Below are 15,380 nucleotides of genomic sequence, written 5' to 3' on the forward strand. Positions count from 1 at the left end.
TAAAAAAAAATCACAAATAATATTTTATATTATTAATTTCAAACAAGGGCATTAGCATGATAAGAACTTACCAGTCCAAAACAATGTCCTCTCCCGTTCAAAAAATATTCCTCCACAATCGCTAAATGAAGCGTCCTACAACAATCTCTGTCTCACCTTCCCAATCAATTTAATCTAAAATTGTATGTACATCTGTATATCTAGACATAGATTTAGCTTTCCCTGACTTAGTCGCCATAATTATTGATATATAAACAGCTGAATCTGCGCGTTCCACAAACAATGCAGTGCGTAATATGTGCTTCTCCTTCCGGTATGAAACTTCAATAGCGAATGACTCTCGTTATGCTGGAGCTTACTACATGGGTTGGTCTTGCAACACATAAACATGGCGTATTGCCGTTTAGCTCAGCTCATTGGCTATCCACCCAGCTAGATTTCAAGACGATCAGTGGTCATTGGGTTAAAAGACAGTCAATCAACGAAACAGCGGGCAAATCATTGGTGCACAATGATGTTATGACTTGTTGTCTTCAAATCGGTTTCTTTCAGTCAATACGTCCCGTGAAATGGCCCATCAGGTTTGATTGTGTTACAAACAATTGCAGTGAAACCAAACATGACTGGAAAAGTCACGTTCTGTGTGGGTTATTTACCTGGAATGTGTCGTTGAAAATGGAATGAGACGGAATTCACGACACAAGCAGTTCACAAAATGTTTCGTGTTAGGCTATAAAAACGGATTTTATCAAACAAAGGATCATTCATTGTGTAACAATGAGCATTGGAATTGCAAACAGACGAAGATTGTCAAAGGTAAACTATTTATTTGAATGCAGTTTGTGATTATGTTACGCCTGTGCTGGTTAAAAAAAAAAAAATTATGGGGCTCTATGCTCAGATAATTGCATCGTATTCTTTCACAGTAAATCCTTTTTTAAATCTGACAACGCAGTTGGATTAGCAAGATTCTAGGCTTTCGATACATGTGAGACACTTGTATTTTCAATATGACTATTGATGTAGCGTTTAATATGACTATTTATGTAGCGATCACCATATGTTGTGGAATTTCAGCCCGCTAGCGGGTTCCGTGCGCAGAGAGGTTAACAAGATGTTTATCTTTCATTTGCTGTATTGGACTTGTTAATGTGTGAAAGTTCAATATTTCTAAAGAATATTTTTTGAATTTCCCGTGCTACCTTTTCAGCTGAATTGGGGGGGAGTTCCCCTAGGTGAACGCTAGCCATAACAGGTTTTAATATAATGTTTACATACCCTACATTACTCATCTCATATGTATATATGGTACTCTATAACATCTACTGCATCTTGCGATCTTTATGTAATACATGTATCACTAGCCACTTTAAACTATGCCACTTTATGTTTATATACCCTACATTACTCATCTCATATGTATATACTGTACTCTATACCATCTACTGCATCTTGCCTATGCTGTTCTGTACCATCACTCATTCTTATATCTTTATGTACATATTATTTATCCCTTTACAGTTGTGTGTATAAGGTAGTAGTTGTGGAATTGTTAGGTTAGATTACTCGTTGGTTATTACTGCATTGTCGGAACTAGAAGCACAAGCATTTCGCTACTCTCGCATTAACATCTGCTAACAATGTGTATGTGACAAATAACATTTTATTTGTTTTGCTTGCCTCGAAGCAAGCATAAAAGGCATTTAGCTCGTCTGGTAGGCTCGCGCCACTGGGCAGCTCGCGGCTGGATTTCCCTTTGTAATCTGTAATAGTTTTCAAGCCATGCCACATCTGACGAGCTTCAGAGCCGGTGTAGTAGGATTCAATCTTGGTCCTGTATTGACATTTTGCCTGTTTGATGATTCGTCTGAGGGATATGTGGTTGGGATATGTACGTATGGTCACTGTGGGAATGACGTCGTCGATGCACTTATTGATGAAGCTGGTGACTGAGGTGGTATACTCCTCAATGCCATTGGAGGAATCCCAGAACATATTCCAGTCTGTGCTAGCAAAACAGTCCTGTCGTGTAGCATCTGTGTCATCTGACCACTTTATGAGTCTCTGTGTGTGGAGTAAAGGTGGTCTAGAGTTTTTTTCCCTCTGGTTGCTCATGTGACATATGGGTAGAAATTAGGTCAAACGGATTTAAGTTTGCTGTCATTAAAGTCCCTGGCCACTAAAAGCGCCGCATCTGGATGAGAATTTTCTTGTTTGCTTATGGCCGTATACAGCTCATTGAGTGCTGTCTTAGTGCCAGCATCGATTTGTGGTGGTAAATGGATGCCTACGAATAATATAGATGAGAACTCCTTTGGCAGATAGTGTGGTCTACAGCTTATCATGAGGTATTCTACCTCAGGTGAGCAGGGTAGCCTAGTGGTTGGACTAGTAACCGGAAGGTTGCAAGTTCAAACCCCCGAGCTGACAAGGTACAAATCTATCGTTCTGCCCCTGAACAGGCAGTTAACTTCTTGGATATAGGGGGCGCTATTTTAATTTTTGGATGAAAAACGTTCCCGTTTTAAACAAGATATTTTATCACGAAAAGGTGCTCGACTATGCATATAATTGACAGCTTTGGAAAGAAAACACTCTGACGTTTCCAAAACTGCAAAGATATTGTCTGTGAGTGCCACAGAACTGATGTTACAGAAAAAAAACAGATAAAAAGGGAGCTGCTCCATGACCAATGAGCGCGATTTCCGACCGCTCAACTCCGATCAGGAAGTGCCACATTTTTTTAAACCGCCTCATGGCAATGACTCCTTATATGGCTGTGGAGGAGCTAGGAGTCAGCTTACCTTTTCCACGTTTTCCCCAAGGTGTCTGCAGCATTGTGACGTATTTGTAGGCATATCATTGGAAGATTGACCCTAAGAGACTACATTTACCAGGTGGTCGCTTGGTGTCCTCCGTTGCAATTATTGCGTAATCTCCAGCTGCAGTACTTTTCCGTTTGCAACTGAGGAGAAACCCAACTGCCACGAAGGATTTATCATCGAATAGATATGTGAAAAACACCTTGAGGATGATTCTAAACAACGTTTGCCATGTTTCTGTCAATATTATGGAGTTCATTTGGAAAAAACTTCAGCGTTGTAGTGAATGAATTTTCGTTTTTTTTTTCTTAGCCAAAAGTGATGAACAAAACGGAGCGATTTCTCCTACACAAATAATTTTGGGGGAAAAAATGAACATTTGCTATCTAACTGAGAGTCTCCTCATTGAAAACATCTGAAGTTCTTCAAAGGTAAATTATTTTATTTAAATGCTTTTCTTGTTTTTGTGAAAATGTTGCCTGCTGAATGCTAGGCTTAATGCTATGCTAGGCTATCAATACTCTTACACAAATGCTTGTGTAGCTTTGGTTGAAAAGCATATGTTGAAATTCTGAGATGATAGTGTTGTTAACAAAAGGCTAAGCTTGTGTTTCAATATATTTATTTAATTTAATTTGCGATTTTCATGAATAGAAAAAGTCACGTTATGCTAATGCGTTATAGTTGAATATTTTTCTGTCGATTTCTCAGCCAAGCAGGATGAACAAACGTGACCTTTTTCGCCTACCAAAATATTATTTTGGGAAAAAAGGAAAATTTGCTATCTAACTGGGAGTCTCCTGAGTGAAAGCATCTGAAGTTCTTCAAAGGTAAATTATTTAATTTGGTTGCTTTTCTTATATTGGTGAAAATGTTGCCTGCTGCCAGCACAGCCTAGCATAGCATTATGCCATGCTAAACTTACACAAATGCTTGTCTAGCGTTGGCTGTAATGCATATTTTGAAAATCTGAGATGACAGTGTTATTATCAAAAGGCTAAGCTTGTGTTTGAATATATTTATTTCATTTCATTTGCGATTTTCATGAATAGGAAACGTTGCGTTATGGTAATGCGCTTGAGGCTATGATTACGCTCCCGGATATGGGATTGCTCGTCGCTAGAGGTTAACCCACTGTTCCTAGGCCGTCATTGAAAATAAGTATTTGTTCTTAACTGACTTGCCTAGTTAAAAAAAGGTTAAAAAAATACCTTGAGACTTCTTTAATATTAGACATCTCGCACTAGCAGTTACTGACAAATTGACACACACCCCCTCCCCTCGCCTTACTAGATATAGCTGCTCTCTCCTGCCGATGCATGGAGAAACCAGCCAGTTTCCGTGTCGTTGTTTAGCCATGTCTTGGTGAAACATAAGATATTACAGTTTTTAATGTCCTGTTTGGTAGGATATTCTTAAATCGTAGAATGTCCAGTTTGTTTTGGCCAATAATACGGAGGGTAGTGGTGGTTTACTTACTCGTCTGCGAATTCTCACAAGGCACCCTCCCCCTTTTGCTTTGTCTTTTCTTCACACTAATGACGGGGATTTGGGCCTTGTCTCGACAAATCAGTATATCCTTTGCGTCAGACTCATTAAGATTATTTTCTTTATGTTCTGATGTCCAGAAGCTCTTTTCGGTCATAAGAGACGGTATCAGCAACATTATATACAAAATGAGTTCCAAACAATACTAAAAAACAAAACAAATAGCACAGTTGGTTAGGAGCCCGTAAAATGGCAGCCGTCCCCTCCGGCGCCATTATCATAAAAAAAAAAATAGAATAATACAGTGGGGCAAACAAGTATTTAGTCAGCCACCAATTGTGCAAGTTCTCCCACTTAAAAAGATGAGAGAGGCCTATCATTTTCATCATAGGTACACTTCAACTATGACAGACAAAATGAGAAGAAAAAATCCAGAAAAGCACATTGTAGGATTTTTTATGAAATTATTTGCCAGTCAAACGTTTGGACACACCTACTCATTCAAGGGCTTTTCTTTATTTTTACTATTTGCTACATTGTAGAATAATAGTGAAAACATCAAAACTATGAAATAACACATAAGGAATCATGTAGTAACCAAATAAGTGTTAAACAAATCAAAATATATTTCAAAGTAGCCACCCTTTTTTTCCCTCCTTTTTTTCACCTTTATTTAACCAGGTAGGCTAGTTGAGAACAAGTTCTCATTTGCAACTGCGACCTGGCCAAGATAAAGCATAGCAGTGTGAACAGACAACACAGAGTTACACATGGAGTAAACAATTAACAAGTCAATAACACAGTGGAAAAAAAGGGGAGTCTATATACATTGTGTGCAAAAGGCATGAGGAGGTAGGCGAATAATTACAATTTTGCAGATTAACACTGGAGTGATAAATGATCAGATGGTCATGTACAGGTAGAGGTATTGGTGTGCAAAAGAGCAGAAAAGTAAATAAATAAAAACAGTATGGGGATGAGGTAGGTAAAAATGGGTGGGCTATTTACCGATAGACTATGTACAGCTGCAGCGATCGGTTAGCTGCTCAGATAGCAGATGTTTGAAGTTGGTGAGGGAGATAAGTCTCCAACTTCAGCGACTTTTGCAATTCGTTCCAGTCACAAGCAGGAGAGAACTGGAACGAAAGGCGGCCAAATGAGGTGTTGGCTTTAGGGATGATCAGTGAGATACACCTGCTGGAGCGCGTGCTACGGATGGGTGTTGCCATCGTGACCAGTGAACTGAGATAAGGCAGAGCTTTACCTAGCATGGACTTGTAGATGACCTGGAGCCAGTGGGTCTGGCGACGAATATGTAGCGAGGGCCAGCCGACTAGAGCATACAAGTCGCAGTAGTGGGTGGTATAAGGTGCTTTAGTGACAAAACGGATGGCACTGTGATAAACTGCATCCAGTTTGCTGAGTAGAGTGTTGGAAGCAATTTTGCCTTGATGACAGCTTGGCATTCTCTCAACCATCAGGCTATAGCTCATCCATCATGGCCTATGTCCAGAAGAGAACATGCTGCATGACCATGTGACTCTTTGTACAATCAATAGTAGCAGTACTGCGTTTACACATGCAGACAATCCTGATCTTTTGACAAATTAGATCACCTCTAAAAAAAGATCTGAAAAGAAGAGATCTTATGTGATTGGTCAAAAGACCAATTAGTGGAAAAATATCAGAATTTGCATGCATGTGTAAATGCAGCAGTACTGGCCTGGGTCAAATACAGTCAAATACTTTTAAGTATTTGAGCTGCGCTTGATCCACACTGCCACCTGGTGGCTACTTTCTTTACATGGCCGGCTGTTTTGTTACTGACTTAAACATTTGTGTTTCAGCCTAGTAGCATTCCTCAACAGCAACTACATTGTTTTATATTGCTATTCAGACATGAAAGTCAATGAAACAGAAATCACAATATGAAACAGAGTATGTGATTCAGAGACCGTGGACAAAACATTACAGTCCTGTAGCCTATAATACGGTACTGTGTAGATAGAGTGCAGACGGCCTTGGATGCACTGGTCCCCGTCATCAGGCTGCGGTCCAGGTCTTTCCCCCTGCTGCTCTCTCAGCAGCTCCTGGATGGACTGGGGCTGAATGACCGGCTGGCTGCTCAGGTCCACATCTCTCTGTCCGGACTGGCCTCGCCGCACAAATCCAGCCCCAGATCTACGGCCTGCTGGGCTTGGGTGATGGTCATGGTGGCCTGGGAGCTTCCGTCGCTGAAATGGCTGTGCTCCAGAGAGCTGACATATTCACTAACCCTGGGTAGACAGAGACAGGTACGCTACTGTATTGTTCAGTGTCGTTACAGAGATGAGTGTTATTAACCTGTGGCTGCAACTGTATCAAGAATCCACTATCCTACGCTGTCATGAATGCATCCGCTGTTCTACGCTGTCATGAATGCATCCACTGTCCTATGCTGTCCTGAATGCATCCACTGTCCTACGCTGTCCTGAATGGATCCACTGTCCTACGCTATCATGAATGCATCCACTGTCCTCCACTGTCATGAATGCATCCACTGTCCTACACTGTCATGAATGCACCCACTGTCATGAATGCATCCACTGTCCTACGCTGTCACGAATGCATCCAATGTCCTACACTGTCATGAATGCATTCACTCTCCTACACTGTCATGAATGCATCCACTGTCCTACGCTGTCATGAATGCATCTGCTGTCCTACGCTGTCATGAATGCATCCACTGTCCTACGCTGTCATGAATGCATCCACTGTCCTACGCTGTCATGAATGCATCCACTGTCCTGCGCTGTCATGAATGCATCCACTGTCCTACACTGTCATGAATGTATCCACTGTCATACGCTGTCATGAACGCATCCAATATCAAAGCTGTCATGAACGCATCCGTCAAAGCTGTCATGAATGCCTGTCTCAGCCTTTTCTGAGTTGTTATGGAGAGTGTTTCTTCTTCTCTCTCTGCATCGCCTGCTCTGCCACAGCTTTGCTGTGTTACCTGAAGACGTGGGGCCAGCAGTCCTGGTTGTGGCTGCCCATTTCCAGGCCGACATTAAAGATGGCCTCCATGCAGAGCACATGGGCCGTGTGTAGCCGCACCCCCTGAGGACGTCCCATCTGCTCCAGTTTCTGCTCCACACGCTGCTTGACTGGGAACACACACAGGACCAGAACAGATCCCAGAACCACTCCAAAAAAAAATGTGACAATGGGATCTTTTCTGAAATAGAGATTTTTTATTGTGTATCCTGTCTTGTGCAGTAATGACAAGTCCAAAGTAATTGTTTGTGTTTACTGTAGTTTTATAGTACAGTGGGTCTCTTAGTTTGAAACAGCCCATTGAACCGCTATGTACAGATAGCACAGTATGCTATGTGAGGGGCTGTACGTACCTTGTGTGATGGCATCTCCAGACCCGCCCACCTGCCTCTCTTCCTTTTCCTCCTGCACACACGAGGCTGCTGCCATCTGGGCACAGGCACAATTGGCAGCTACACCTAGAGAATGCATGAATATTCATTAGATATGAGAGTAAATAAGACAAGCTGGCCTGGCCAATAGCAGCATCTGCAGTCAAATGGAGAATCACAACACTTTATGGCCTTAATTCATACAGTATCTATTTTCAATAGCTACACAAATAGGCCAACTGCGTATTCAGGAATATGATTATCTTAAAACGTCTTCCTGGAAACATCTCTAAACCAGACGTGATTAAATCGTTTTTGTTTTCTTTCAAATACTTTGACCCAGCCTGCCTCGGATGTAAACACACTAGCTAATGGGTTTAGTACATCCTTCCTGTTTAGGGATTCTAGTCAGTCAGGCAGGCATTATCTCCAGTCACCATGGTGTTGGGTCCTGTTACCTAGAGCACAGCTGAGCCTGACTGCCTTGCGTAGTCCATCCAGGCTGAGACAGATGGTGTCTCTCTCCCTCTGGCTCTGCTCCTTCAGCCCCTCAGACCCCAGCATGAAGGCCAGGCCCTTGGAGCTGCCCGCCATGCGCCCCGTCAGGGGGGTGGACAGGGTGGCCATCAGGTTCTTCCAGCAGCCCGTCAGGATGTAGCGGGCAAACACTATGCCTAAAGGTTGAGTAAGTGAGTCAGACCCTTATCTGTGCATTGAACCATGTATCAACCTATATGTATGAAACAGGATCAATGGGGGTTGAGTCAGACCCTTGAAGCTAGAATCTGTAGTTGAAACAATAACAAAGCGGCATCCTGCCTCCGTTTTGGTAAAAAGCTGATGGATGGGTCTGGAGATGCAAGGACTTACCATCCATGATATCTAAATGATAGTTTTAACCATGTTTTGAGGCTATACAGTGTTTGTTTACATTTACGTAGTTTACAAACATTGGAGTAAAACATGCTTCTATTTTGGGTATTGATGGTGTACAACAGTTGAACTAAGCTCATGAGGCATTTCTACGTTTTATTGGTCAAGAATACATCGGTATTCACTGAGCATACCAAACATTAGGAAGACCATCGTAATATCGAGTTGCACCCCCCTCCTTTTGCCCTCAGAACAGCCTCAATTCGTTGGGCATGGACTCTACAAGCTGTCGAAAGCATTCCACAGAGATGCTGGCTCATGTTGACTCCAATGTTTCCCACAGTTATGTCAATTTGGCTGGATGTCCATTGGGTGGTGGACCATTCTTGATACACATGGGAATCTGTTGAGTGTGAAAAACATAGCAGCGTTGCAGTTCTTGACACACTCAAACCGGTGCGCCTAGCACCTACTACCATACCCCATTCAAAGGCATCGCCCATTCACCTTCTGAATGGCACACATACACAATCCATGTCTCAAGGCTTAAAAATCCTTCTTTAACCTGTCTCCTCCCCTTCATCTACACTGATTGACAAAGGGGCCGTTGTCAGTTCTACTATTTACTTCCGTGTATGAGATGTTATTGTCATGCAGAGTGCCTTTATAGCTCTTAAATCTCTCAAGGTCTCTCTAACTGGACTTAGTTCACTGCCTGCCTGTTTACTGCCTGCCTACAGCACATTACAGAACTGCTGGGTCAATACACAGATAGATATAGTGTAGGTTCTGACTTATCTCCCATTGGTGCCTTTTCAGGCAAGGGGTCTTTGTCAATAGATGTGGATGTACTGTATCCTGTTTAAGGGTCTGATTCAACCCCATTGGGCTGTAGCATCTAATCGCTGCAACTCCCGTATGGACTTGGGAGAGGCGACGGTAGAGAGCCGTCTGTCCTCTGAAACACAACCACACTGCTTCTTGACACAATGCCCACTTAACCCGGAAGCCAGCCACACCAATGTGTTGGAGAAAACACCATACACCTGGCGACCGTGTCAGCGCGCACTGCGCCCGGCCCACCACAGGAGTCATTAGTGCGCGATGGGACAGCGGATCATTTCAGAGTCCACTTTTATCATATTATTATGCACTAAGATAGACTCCACCTCCTCCACTCACCAGGCTGACCAGCACGGGCATGGACCTCCTGCGGTAGTAGTCCTGCCAGCAGAGTTTGAGGCTGAGGAGCAAGGCGTAGTAGGAGACCAGGTAAAGGCCGTCAGCGTTCATCAGGGCCTGACAGTTCAGGCTATGAGGGTAGTGTGAACCTGGAGAGTGGATGCCACCTGGGAGAGAACATAAGGTCAATATTATCCCTTAGTGTCTCTATCAAACAGTGGTACCTAGAAATATTAGATGATGTCTTAGCAGAATAAGATACTATCATTACTTTAATGGAAGTTTCAATGACATCGGATGTCATCTCACGTCCTCTCTTCATTATCTAATGCTATCTCCCTTCATATCCTCACTGTATCCAGGCTGTATCACTGTATCTAGGCCGTGATTGGGAGTCCCATAGGGCGGCGCACAATTGGCCTTGCATCGTCCAGGTTTGGCTGATGTGGGCTGTCATTGTAAATAAGAACTGACTTGCCTAGTTAAATAAAATGTTAAATAAAAATCTCTCTCTTACCCGCCTGTACACCAGAGCAGAATTTGGAGGAGAAGTTCTACAGAGAAGTGTCCACGTCTGTTGTGCTGTGCATCCCCAGCAGGCGAGGTAGCAGGCCGGCCAGAGACTGGACAAAGAGCTGGGCGCTCTGCTGGTCAGCCTCCTGGTTCTTCAGTAGCTTCAGGGAAAGGGCTGCTGTGCTCAGGGAGCGGTGGCTGGGACAGTCCCTGGGAGGCTGCTCCTCATCGGCCAGGGAGCAGTTATTAGAGCCCATGTCTGACACATCCGAGCGGCCCGAGTCCTTCTCCGCCGCCATGGAGTACTGGTCGCAGGAATCAATCTCAGTGCGCGACATCTCCCCCTCGTCCACAATAAAGTTACCGGTACACTAGCTGTAGCGTAAGAAGTGGGAATGTGCTCGGGCATCCACGGACAGGAAGTTGGTGATGTCGGGGTAAACAAGGGCATGGCTGCGCTGCACCATGTCTGGGGGTCCGCCGGGTTCCGCCCCCGGCTCCCTCACACAGGGGCGTAGCTCAGGGTAGGGGTCAACGTCCGGCCCACCAGAGGAAGGGAGTCGGGGTTCTTCCCAACACTCCTCCCCTTCTGAAGTGGTCTGTCCCAGCTTCAGAGTGGTCTGGCCCGTATCCGTGGTGATGCTGATGTCGGGGCTGTGCTCCGCGCCGGAGGGCTCCCAGGGAGCGTGCTCAGAGGAAAGGACGTGGCGCAGCCAGTGGAAGTCTGCCTCGTTGATCTCCATGGACTCCCGCATGGATTCTGCCCCCTCTTTCAGCTCATCCAATCGGGGCAGGAGCATGCTGGCCTGTTCTGGCTGTAGGCCACGCCCATGACCCAGCTCATCCAGAGCTCCCAGGAGGGCACAGGCACACGACACTGAGGAATAGCAGGCCTCCATGCCCCCCTTCATACAGGCCTCGGTCATTCCATCCATCACCCTGTAGGCACACACACACCATAAACACTACGTAGAGGTTTACAGCAGTACTACTTCCTTCTCACTAGTACATGATGTATGGGTTACAGATAGGTAGAGACATATTCTTTTTTTCACAAGTTCTAGTGCTAAATCAAATAAGAGATTATGGGTCCTCACAGTTTGAGCAGGTCCAGGTGAGACTTCCTCTTGGAGAAGGACCTTTTCCTAGACTCTTACACATGGACCAGCCAGGTCAAACAAGCGCTGAGGGCTCCCCAGAATCTACAATACGCAAACAAACAAAGACACCCAACTTGATTTTCGCTTATTGTATCCCCTCTGCAACACTGGTACTGTCGATAAAGCAGCAACATTCCACGGTCTAATTCATTTACACTGACATTTTAGTCATTTAGTAGATGCTCTTATCCAGAGAGATCTACAGGGGCAATTACGGTTAAGTGCCTTGCTTTCAGGGCACATCGACAGATTTTTCACCTAGTTGGCTCGCGGATTTGAACCAGTGACCTTTCGATTAACCGATAGGCTAATTGATTGGTTGATATATAAACATTATGTTAAGGGATTTAAGGTGACTGGTGAACCGTAAGGATTCTGGGGCTCTGACCACCTCCTTCATGGTCTTCATGGCCTCCACGCGGTGCTGTGGGGGAGGGTAGAGCAGGACGCGGTGGTACAGCGACTGCAGAACAGGCTTCACATGGACTCCACACAGCTCACCAGGCGCACCAGCTCTGCTGCCACATAGCAGATGGTCCGCAACACCGGGCCGATCATGGCAGGGGTGGTGGAGAAGCAGCCGGATCCCCCTGGCCCTGGTTAGACACCCCGCCCAGAGAGGGGTCCAGTACCGGACACCCACCTCCGTGGCCCGAGGTGATAGTCTTGTCGTTCACAGGGTTTCCCATGATCACCACCAACGAAGGGCACAGCTGCTTCCTGGGGAAAGAGGACAAGACATGTCACATGTTTTATATAGACAGATAATATAGCTAACACTTGAAGGGTACTTATTTTCTGAAGTGCTCAAGTATTGCTTATGAATGTGTTATGAAGACCATATGTAGGTACCCCTTAAGTGATTATAAGGAATAGGGAGGCAGGTGATCAGACAGGGAATTGTGACTGTTTATTCTGTATGTCAGCCATGGGCAGGCCTTACCAGATCAGGTCTGTGAAGCCTCTGTTCAGGTGCATGGTGGGAGGACAGCTGCTGAGAATAGACAGGATGCATTCTAGGTAGAGCAGCTGGTTCTCACTGTACAAACAAACAGACCATAAGTCAGTGTCTCAGGCCATCCCAAATGGCACCCTATTCCCTGTCAACAGCAGTGTACCATGTATGGAATGGGGTGGTGTTTGAGACACAAGGCTCAGTGTCTCACCTTAATAAAAGCCAACCAAGGACAATCTCTATATAATATTGGTGGGAGAAATAATTCTTCTTCAGATGAGAGTTCTTCCGATGAGAGAGAAACAAACTAACAGTGCAGGGCTTTTAAACAATTTAAAGGCAATGCTACCAAACACTCAATTAGTATATGTAAACTTCTGACCCACTGGGAATGTGATGAAATAAATAAAAGCTGAAATAAATCATTCTCTCGACTATTATTCTGACATTTCACATTCTTAAAATAAAGCGGTGATCCTAACTGACATAAGACAGGGGATTTTTACTAGGATTAAATATCAGGAATTGTGAAAAACTCAACTGTATGTATGCATATGTATATAGTATTCTGCATTGTTGGGAAGGGCAGCTATGTAAGCATTTCACTGTTAGTCTACACCTGTTATTTACATGTGACAATTAAGATTTGAATTGGTACAGTACATGCTGTCTCAGTTTGCCACAAATCACTGCATTGTACAGTACTGGGCATACCTTAGAATGGGGCATCCTGTAAACCATGCCACACAGCTAGACTAACTGGACTTCAACAGGTTCAGTTGGGGGCTGTTTGGAACTGATGTAAATCATGTAGTTGTAGAAAATCAAAAGTTGGACAAAATGCGAGAACTGTGACAGGTCGCCCTTGCCATGTGCATGCCAATTCACAGTGCTGTGTAGATTTGCTGACAGATTGCTATTGTGGCTTTCATGATCATGCCACTTTTTGTACATGGTACTTTTTTAAACTGCAGATTGTTTTACAGCCTACTTTACTAGTAGCTGTAAGTGGCTGCACCTCGCATGTCTCTAGTCTACAAAGAGTTATTACTGTAAGATCAATGGGGTGTCATTCTTCTTCTGTTCCATACTACCCTGAGACCCTGTTGCTCCTCCACCCTCAGAGGCCCTGGGCACATATATGACAAAATGAAAATAGCACTGTTGTCAAAGGACACAGTAAATACACTTCTAGCTCCATTTATTTCCAAGTGCTTTGCTGAGTGTTTGAAGTTATGTGGTCTGTTTTGACAGCAGTCACACAAAGCGTTGGGTTTGTTTTATGCAGCTGGTTTCTGTTCCCTGGCTGATTGCCTGGCAGGACATCTGTATTTGTACCTGTAATGGGTGTTTTACAAGCCTTTGTGTAACGTGCGTCGTCGTAGGTGGAAGGAGGTCAGGACCAAGGTACAACGTGGTAAGTGTCCATATTCTTTAATAAAGTAATAGAACACTGAAACAATAAATAACACAACAAACAAACAGTCCTGAATGGTGCTGGAAAAACACTGAACAGAAAATAAACACCCACAAAACCCAGGTGGAAAAAGGCTACCTAAGTATGATTCTCAATCAGAGACAACTAACGACACCTGCCTCTGATTGAGAACCATACTAGGCCGAACACAAAAACCAACATAGACTGCTCACCCCAACTCACGCTCTGACCATACTAAAACAAAGACAAAACAAAGGAACTAAGGTCAGAACGTGACACTTTGTGTCCTTGCCCTACAGGTAATTCTCTGTATCACGTACTCCTCCACCTTTGAGATCAACAGAGACTCCATCCTAAGGATACTGTAGCTGAGGTAAGCCTGACGGAGGTATCCTGATATGCCAGGGAGCCCAGGGAAGACAGGGAGCCCAGGGAATCAAATCAAATCAAATGTATTTATATAGCCCTTCGTACATCAGCTGATATCTCAAAGTGCTGTACAGAAACCCAGCCTAAAACCCCAAACAGCAAGCAATGCAGGTGTAGAAGCACGGTGGCTAGGAAAAACTCCCTAGAAAGGCCAAAACCTAGGAAGAAACCTAGAGAGGAACCAGGCTATGTGGGGTGGCCAGTCCTCTTCTGGCTGTGCCGGGTGGAGATTATAACAGAACATGGCCAAGATGTTCAAATGTCCATAAATGACCAGCATGGTCGTATAATAATAAGGCAGAACAGTTGAAATTGGAGCAGCAGCACGGTCAGGTGGACTGGGGACAGCAAGGAGTCATCATGTCAGGTAGTCCTGGGGTATGGTCCTAGGGCTCAGGTCCTCCGAGAGAGAGAAATAGAGAATTAGAGAGAGCATACTTAAATTCACACAGGACACCAAATAGGACAGGAGAAGTACTCCAGATATAACAAACTGACCCTAGCCCCCCGACACATAAACTACTGCAGCATAAATACTGGAGGCTGAGACAGGAGGGGTCAGGAGACACTGTGGCCCCATCCGATGATAGCCCCGGACAGGGCCAAACAGGAAGGATATAACCCCACCCACTTTGCAAAAGCACAGTCCCCACACCACTAGAGGGATATCTTCAACCACCTACTTACCATCCTGAGACAAGGCCGAGTATAGCCCACAAAGACCTCCGCCACGGCACAACCCAAGGGGGGGCGCCAACCCAGACAGGAAGATCACATCAGTGACTCAACCCACTCATGTGACGCACCCCTCCTAGGGACGACATGAAAGAGCACCAGTAAGCCAGTGACTCAGCCCCTGTAATAGGGTTAGAGGCAGAGAATCCGAGTGGAAAGAGGGGAACCGGCCAGGAAGAGACAGCAAGGGTGGTTCATTTCTCCAGAGCCTTTCCGTTCACCTTCACACTCCTGGGTCAGACTACACTCAATCATATGACCCACTGAAGAGATGAGTCTTCAGTAAAGACTTAAAGGTTGAGACCGAGTTTGCGTCTCTCACATGGGTAGGCAGACCATTCCATAAAAATGGAGCTCTATAGGAGAAAGCCCTGC

At 44.7% G+C, this 15,380-nt stretch overlaps 1 pseudogene; it reads right to left on the reverse strand.

Moving 5' to 3' along the window:
* Positions 1–5,573: 5,573 nt before the first annotated feature.
* On the reverse strand, positions 5,574–14,193 carry LOC115115911 (brefeldin A-inhibited guanine nucleotide-exchange protein 3-like; annotated as a pseudogene).
* Between the last annotated feature and the right edge of the window lie 1,187 nt (positions 14,194–15,380).

This window comes from Oncorhynchus nerka, linkage group LG28 (genome assembly GCF_034236695.1).
Source record: "Oncorhynchus nerka isolate Pitt River linkage group LG28, Oner_Uvic_2.0, whole genome shotgun sequence".
NCBI classification, from domain to species: Eukaryota; Metazoa; Chordata; class Actinopteri; order Salmoniformes; family Salmonidae; genus Oncorhynchus; species Oncorhynchus nerka.